Raw genomic sequence first — 8296 nt, 5'->3', positions numbered from 1 at the left:
TGAAAAAAAATACCACCACATTTCCCTTCCAAAGTCATTTATGCATGTCTTCCCTGGAATAGTGTTTACAAAAGTACTCATTTCATGGCATGTTTTATAACAAGAAGTACTATGCCCACTTTATTTTTTGCCAGACTGATAAGAATGGAATAGAATTGTGCTCTTAATTTAATTACACATCACCATGTTGCAAGAAAAAAAATAGGACCTTTTCCTACGTAAATATTTGGTTTTGGTTTATGGTCTTATAAGACTTGCTTGTTCATATTGTCTATTTTTTTCCTTAGAACAACTCAGCTTAATTCTTTACATAAAACTGGATATGGCCAATACTTTCTTTCTTTCTTTTTTTTAACGTTTATTCATTTTTGAGAGACAGACAGAGACAGAGCGTGAGCGGGGAGGGGCAGAGAGAGGGAGACACAGAATCTGAAGCAGGCTCCAGACTCCAAGCTGTCAGCACAGACCCCGGTGCGGGGCTTGAACTCACAAACTGAGATCATGACCTGAGCCGAAGTCGCTCGCTCAACCGACTGAGCCACCCAGGCACCCCAATACCTTCTTAATTTAATGTTACCATTTATTACACCTAAGTCTTGTGCTAAATGCTTTATTTCATTTTTACCCTTGCATTTATGAAATGGAAGTCTTTTTTTCACATTTTAGAAGTGAAAAACATTCTTTAAAATTTTTTTAATGTTTATTTTATTTTTGAGAGAGAGACAGAGTGTGATTGGGGGAGGGACAGAAAGAGAGGGAGACACAGAATCTGAAGCAGGCTCCAGGCTCTGAGCTGTCAGCACAGAGCCCAATGCGGGGCTCGGACTCACAAACTGTGAGATCATGACCTGAGCCAAAGTCTGACACCCAACCGACTGAACCAGCCCCAAAGTGAAAAATATTCTTTATGCAAATTATCTAGCATGATATATAATGTATATTTCTATGTTTTTCAGCTAATTAAAAATAAAAACTATATAAAAAGTATATTTTATTGATAAAATCGAAACAACTCAGTCTCAAAAAAATATTTAACGAATTAAGTAATAAAGAAAAGTTTATTCCTACTAAGTCAAACCCAAATATAAAAGTAATTCTTCCATTATAACACACATTAAATCCTGAAATTCACTGATGTTGATGTAAGCTGGCTAATGAGGATCAATGTTAAATGTATAGAGTAGGAAAATCTCATGAAGGAAATGAAACTCTACATTTCTGGGAAGGATAATAGAGATATTACTTGACAGAAAGACAGGCACACAGGCACTAAAAAACACTCTTGGAAAAACGTAGGGCTGGAAATAGCTAAATTAGATGCTATTTTCACAGCCTAGCTTAAAATTTACATAACCACACTGAACTTGATCTTATCTTCATTTGAACTTGTGAACTATATCACACACACAAACACAAACACACACACACACACACGCAAATATTTTTGTATATAGAATTTTATATGTATATATAATTTCTTTAGCACAAGTCATTTCGTTCTGTATTTTTTAGTATATAAAGTATCTTTCCCTAATCATATATTGGGTTAGTTAAAAACAATATTCCAAAATAAGCTCATAGCCAAAATTGTTGATTTAATTTACTTAATGACTGGAAAATAAATATGCAGAGAACAAAGTTGAGAAATAATTCTGGTAGATGAAGAAGTCTGAAGCACTTAGGTTTTTCTCTCCAATTATTTCTTTTCTATCTGGTATTTTTCTAATGTCTCTAAATTGATAAAGTTCAAGATTAATTTGAAACAGTTAATTTTAATCTCTGTTGTTGGGTTCTTCAACTCAGTTGGGAAAAATAAGGTTTTATGAGTGAGCTTTAATAAGATACATAAATATGTCATTTCAAAAATATTGTTTGCAAAAAATGTACAATTATAGAGACAATGGTCTTTATGGCTGCATTTATTTAATGCATATTTATTAATATGCTATTAATGCTATTTATCTGTGATTAATAAAGAACCTTGAGTCACAGAACTTATGTCTTATTTTTTTTAATATTTGGCTCAAATATAAAGATCATAATTTGTATATACACATTAATGATATTAAATGGCATCATAAAAAGTAAATCTTTGGCAGTCAATCTCCCAATGAATTTACTTTTTTAAGTAAAATTATATATGCGATTAATAATACCAAGACTGTCACAATTTAGTCTCATTTTTGTAGCTTTTTCTTCTCATGAAAACTTCCAGATAAATCAACCCATCAAAATTACAGTGTATTGATATGTTGTAATGGCAAAATTACACTATAACTTAAATTGCATGTGATTAGACCATGGATCTTGATATATAACTACTAAAAATCAAAACCACTTATGGAATATCAAGATGTTATTAAAAGCTACAATGTACATGACCAGAAATTATAGAGCTCTGTGACTCCAAGAAAATGATATTAAAAGATCAGCTTGTGGTAATATTTGTATAATTTTATACAGTTCAGAGTTGAAAAGTAGCTGCAATGATACCATTCCAAAAACACTTTAGGGAAAGTTTAGGAAGCACTATACCAATTACTTTTACATTTCGCCATGGTCAAAATCTTGGCAACTCTTATAGGGAAATATTTGGAAAAATATCCCTTGATGTAAGCTTGTGTATACTGTCTCAAATAACAGAAGGATAGACCTTATTAATGTACTTGAAATCTTTAGAGCTTCTATTGCCTCTAAATCTCCAAAAAATATTTGTCTTTTTTCTTTTAATTCCAGTATAGTTAATATACAGTGTTATATTAGTTTCAAGCATACAATATAGTGATTCAGCAATTGCATATTTTATTCTGTGCTCATCATGATGAGTATTCTTAAACCCTTTACCTACTTCACCCATACCACTGCACACCTCTGCTCTGGTAACCATCAATCTGTTCTAATATTCAGTATGTTCTTTATAGTTAAAAGACAGGGTTTTGGTTTCTCTCATTTTTTTTTCTTTGCTTGTTTTTTAAGTTCCACATGAGTGAAATCAAAGTATTTGTCTTTTTCTAACTTACTTCACTTAGCATTATATTTGTTAGTTCTATCCATGTTGTTGCAAATGGGTAATGTCTTTATCCATTCATCTATAATGGGCATTGTGCTGCTTCCATAATTTGGCCATGGTAAATAATGCTGCAATAAACATATTTTCAAGTTAATGTTTTCAAGATATTTGTGTAAATACCCAGTAGCGGAATTACTAGATCATATGGTAGTTCTATTTGCTTTCCCCCTTCCTCCCTTCCTTTCTCTCTCTCTCTCTCTCTCTCTCTCTCTCTCTCTTTCTTTTCACTTAACAGTGAAGCATTGGTTTCAGGATTATAATTCAGTGATTCATCACTTACATATAGCATCCAGTGATCATCACAAGTGCCCTCCTTAATACCCATCACTAATTTAGCCCATCTCCCACCAACCTTCCCTCCCTCAACCCTCAGTTTGTTCTCTATCATTAAGAGTCTCTTTTGGTTTTTTTCCATCTCTTCTCTTTTTCTTCTCCTTCCCATATGTTTATCTGTTTTATTTCTTAAATTACACATATGAGTGAAATATTATGGTATTATATATATAGTTCTACTATATATATATAGATATATATCTATATATATCTATATATATATCTACTATATATATATATAGCTCTACTCTCTCTCTCTCTCTCTCTCTCTCTCTCTATATATATATATATATATATATATATAGTTCTATTTTAGTTTTTAAAAAATAGTTTTATCTTTTATTTATTTTTGAGAGAGAGAAAGACAGAGTACGATCAGCAGAGGGGCAAAGAAAGAGGGAGACACAGAATCCAAAGCATGCTCCAGGCTCCAAACTGTTAGCTTAGAGCCTGATGCAGGTCTCAAACTCATGAACCATGAGATCATAACCTCACCTGAAGTCAGACACTCAACTGACTGAGACACCCAGGCACCCCGCTATTTTTAGTTTTTTTGTGGAACCTCCATACTGTTCTCCAGAGTGGGTAATGACCATCTGTGTATCTTCTTTGGAGAAATGTGTGCTCATGTCTTCTGCCCACCCCCCCCCTTTTTTTTTAATTGAAACACCCTTACATCCCAGGAATAAATGCCACTTGATAATGGTGAATGATTCTTTAAATGTTTTTTTTTTTATTCAGTTTGCTAATATTTATTGAGGATTTTTGCACCTGTGTTCATCAGAGTTATTGGCCTGGTATTCTCCTTTCCTGGAGTGTCTTTATTTGGTTTTAGCATCAAGGTCATGCTGGTCTCATAGAATGCATTTCAAAGTATTCCTTCCTGTTTGATTAATTAATTACTTTATTAATTTATTAATTTATTTATTTTGAATAGTTTGAGAATAATAGGTATCACCTCTTCTTTAAATGATTGGTAGAATTTACCTGTGAAGCTGTCTGATCCTGTTTTGTTTGTTGAGATTTTTTGATTACTGATTCAATTTCATTACTGGTAATTTGTCTGTTCATTTTTTTTTATTTCTTCTTGCTCAGCATTAGAAGGTTATATATTTCTAGGAATTTATTCATTTCTTCTAGGTTCTCCAAATTGTTGGCATATAATTTTTCAGGATATTATTTTACAATCTTTGTATCCTTGTGGTGGCTGTTATTTCTCCTACTTCATTCCTGATTTTGTTTGAGTCCTCTGTTGAATCTCTCTAAAAGTGTGCCAATTTTGTCAATTTTTTCAAAGAATCAACTCCTTGTTTTCCTGATCTGTTTTCTAGGTTTTTTTTTTTTTTTTCGTGCTGTTTGTTTTGTAGTTTCTGTATTCTTTACTTCTGCTCTAATCTTTATTCTTCCCTTTTTTTCCTGCTAGTTTTAGGTTCTGTTTGTTCTTTTTTAGCTCCTCTAGTTGTAAAACTTGGTTGCTTATTTGAGATTTTTCTTGCTTCTTAAAATAGGTCTGTATTGCTAGAAACATCCCTCATAGAACAGCTTTTGCTACATACCAAAGAATTTGGACAATTATGTTTTCATTTTTGTTTGTCCTCATGCATTTTTTAAAGTTTCCTCTTTGATGTCATGGTTGAGTAGCATGTTTAGTAGCATGTTATTTAACCTCCATGTTTTGGAGTCTTTCCAGATTTTTTTCTTGTGATTGATCTCTTGTTTCCTAGTATTGTGGTCAGAAAAGATGCCTGGTATAACTTGAATTTGTTGAGAATTGTTTTGTGGCTTAATATGTGATCTATTCTGGAGAATGTTCCATGTACACTTGAGAAAAACATGTATTCTGCTGTTTTAGGATACAGTGTTCTGAATATATCTGTTAGGCTCATCTGGTCCCATGTGTCATTCAAGGTCTCTGTGTCCTTGTTGATTTTCTGTTTGGATGATCTACACGTTGATATAAGTAGGGCTATAAAGACCCTTACTATTATTGAATTCTTATTGATTGCTTTCTTAATGTTTGTTATTAGCTGCTTTATGTATTTGGGTGCTTTCATGTTGGGTGCATAAATATTTATAAATGTTATATTTTCTTGTTGAACTGTTCCCTTTATGATTATATAGTGCCCTTTTTTGTCTTGTGTTGCTATCTTTCTTTTAAAGTCTATTCATCCATTATTAGTATTGCTACTATGATCTTTTCACTTACATTTACATGCAAATGCTTTTCTGTCCCTTCACTTTCAATCTGCATGTGTCTTTAGGTCTGAAATGAGTCACCTGTAGAGAGGATAAAGATGGGTCATGTTTTTTGATTTGTTTTGTTTCCAGTCTGTCACCCCATATCTTTTTTTCACATTTATTTATTTTGAGAGTGAGAGAGAGAGACAGGAAAGAGACAGAGAGAGAGGGAGAGAGAAGGAATCCCAGCAGTCTCCACACTGTCAACATGAAGCCAGATATGGGGCTTAAACTCATGAACCATGAAATAGTGACCTGAGCTAAAATCAAGAGTCAGATACTTAACCCACTAAGCCAACCAGGTACCCCTGTCACTCCATATCTTTTTTTTTAAGTTTTATTTTCTCTTCTTTTTTTTATTTTCTTTTTCTTTTTTTTTTTTTTAATTTACATCCAAATTAGTTAGCATATAGTGCAACAATGATTTCAGGAGTACATTCCTTAGTGCCCCCTACCCATTTAGCCCACCCCCCCTCCCAAAACCCCTCCCGTAACCCTCAGTTTGTTCTCCATATTTATGAGTCATTTCTGTTTTGTCCCCCTTCTGTTTTTATATTACATCTGTTTCCCTTCCCTTATGTTCATCTCTTTTGTCTCTTAAAGTCCTCATAGGAGTGAAGGCATATGATTTTTGTCTTTCTCTGACTGACTAATTTCACTTAGCTTAATACCCTCCAGTTTCATCCATGTAGTTGCAAATGGCAAGATTCCATTCTTTTTGATTGCCCAGTAATACTCCATTGTGTGTGTGTGTGTGTGTGTGTGTGTGTGTGTGTATGTATGTATATATACCACATCTTCTTTATCTATTCATCCATCGATGGACATTTGGGGTCTTTCCGTACTTTGGCTATTGTTGATAGTGCTGCTATAAACATGGGGGTGCATGTATCCCTTTGAAACAGCACACCTGTATTCCGTGGATAAATGCCTAGAAGTGCAACTGCTGGGTCGTAGGTAGTTCTATTTTTAGTTTTTTGAGGAATCTCCACACTGTTTTCCAGAGTGGCTGCACCAGTTTGCATTCCCACCAACAATGCAAAAGAGATCTCTTTCTCCGCATCCTCATCAACATTTGTTGTTGCCTGAGTTGTTAGTGTTAGCCATTTTGACAGGTGTAAGGTAGTATCTCACTGTGGTTTTGATTTGTATTTCCCTGATGATGAGTGATGTTGAGTATTTTTCATGTGTTGGTTGGCCATCTGGATGTCTTCTGTAGAGAAGTGTCTATTCATGTCTTTTGCCAATTTCTTCACTGGATTATTTGTTTTTTGGGTATTGAGTTTGATAAGTTCTTTATAGATTTTGGATACTAACGCTATATCTCATATGTCATTTGCAAATATCTTCTGCCATTCTGTTGGTTGCCTTTTAGTTTTGCTGATTGTCTCCTTCGCCGTGCAGAAGCTTTTTATTTTGATAAGATCCCAGTAGTTCATTTTTGCTTTTGTTTCCCTTGCTTCTGGAGACATGTTGAGTAAGAAGTTGCTGCGGCCAAGATCAAAGAGGTTTTGCCTGCTTTCTCCTCGAGGACTTTGATGGATTCCTGTCTTACATTGAAGTCTTTCATCCATTTTGAATTTATTTTTGTGTATGGTGTAAAAAAGTGGTCCAGGTTCATTCTTTTGCATGTCGCTGTCCAATTTTCCCAGCACCACTTGCTGAAGATACTGTCTTTATTCCATTGGATATTCTTCCCTGCTTTGTCAAAGATTAGCTGGCCATACATTTGTGGGTCCATTTGTGGGTTCTCTCTTCTGTTCCATTGATCTCAGTATCTGTTCTTATGCCAATATCATACTGTCTTGATGATTACTGCTTTGTGGTATAGCTTGAAGTCTGGGATTGTGATGCCTCTTGCTTTGGTTTTCTTTTTCAAGATCGTTTTGGCTATTCAGGGTCTTTTCTTGTTCCATACAAATTTTAGGATTATTTGTTCTAGCTCTGTGAAGAATGCTGGTAGGAGTTATTTTGATAGGGATTGCATTGAATATGTAGATTGCTTTGGGTATTATTGACATTTTAACAATATTTGTTCTTCCTATCCAGGAGCATGGAATCTTTTTCCATTTTTCTGTGTCTTCTTCAATTTCTTTCATAAGATTTCTATAGTTTTCAGTGTATAAATTGTTCACCTCTTTAGTTAGATTTATTCCTAGGTATTTTACAGTTTTTTGTGCAACTGTGAATTGGATCAATTCCTTGATTTTTCTTTCTATTGCTTCATTCTTGGTGTATAGGAATGCAACCGATTTCTGTGTGTTGATTTTATATCTTGCAACTTTCTTGATTTCATGAATCAATTCTAGCAGTTTTTTGGTGGACTCTTTTGGGTTTTCCATATAGGCTATCATGTCATTTGTGAAGAGTGAAAGATTGACCTCCTCTTGGCCTATTTGGATGCCTTTTATTTCTTTGTGTTGTCTGATTGCAGAGGCTAAGACTTCCAAAACCATGTTGAATAACAGTGGTGAGAGTGGACATCCCTGTCTTGTTCCTGACCTTAGGGGGAAATCTCTCCATTTTTCCCCATTGAGGATGATATTAGCATTGGGTCGTTCATATATGGCTTTTATGATCTCAAGGTATGCTCCTTCTATCCCTACTTTCTTGAGGGTTTTTATCAATAAAGGATGCTGTATTTTGTCAAATGCT

This window comes from Prionailurus viverrinus, chromosome D1 (genome assembly GCF_022837055.1).
Source record: "Prionailurus viverrinus isolate Anna chromosome D1, UM_Priviv_1.0, whole genome shotgun sequence".
Taxonomy (NCBI): domain Eukaryota; kingdom Metazoa; phylum Chordata; class Mammalia; order Carnivora; family Felidae; genus Prionailurus; species Prionailurus viverrinus.
This window is presented reverse-complemented; position numbering follows the sequence as displayed.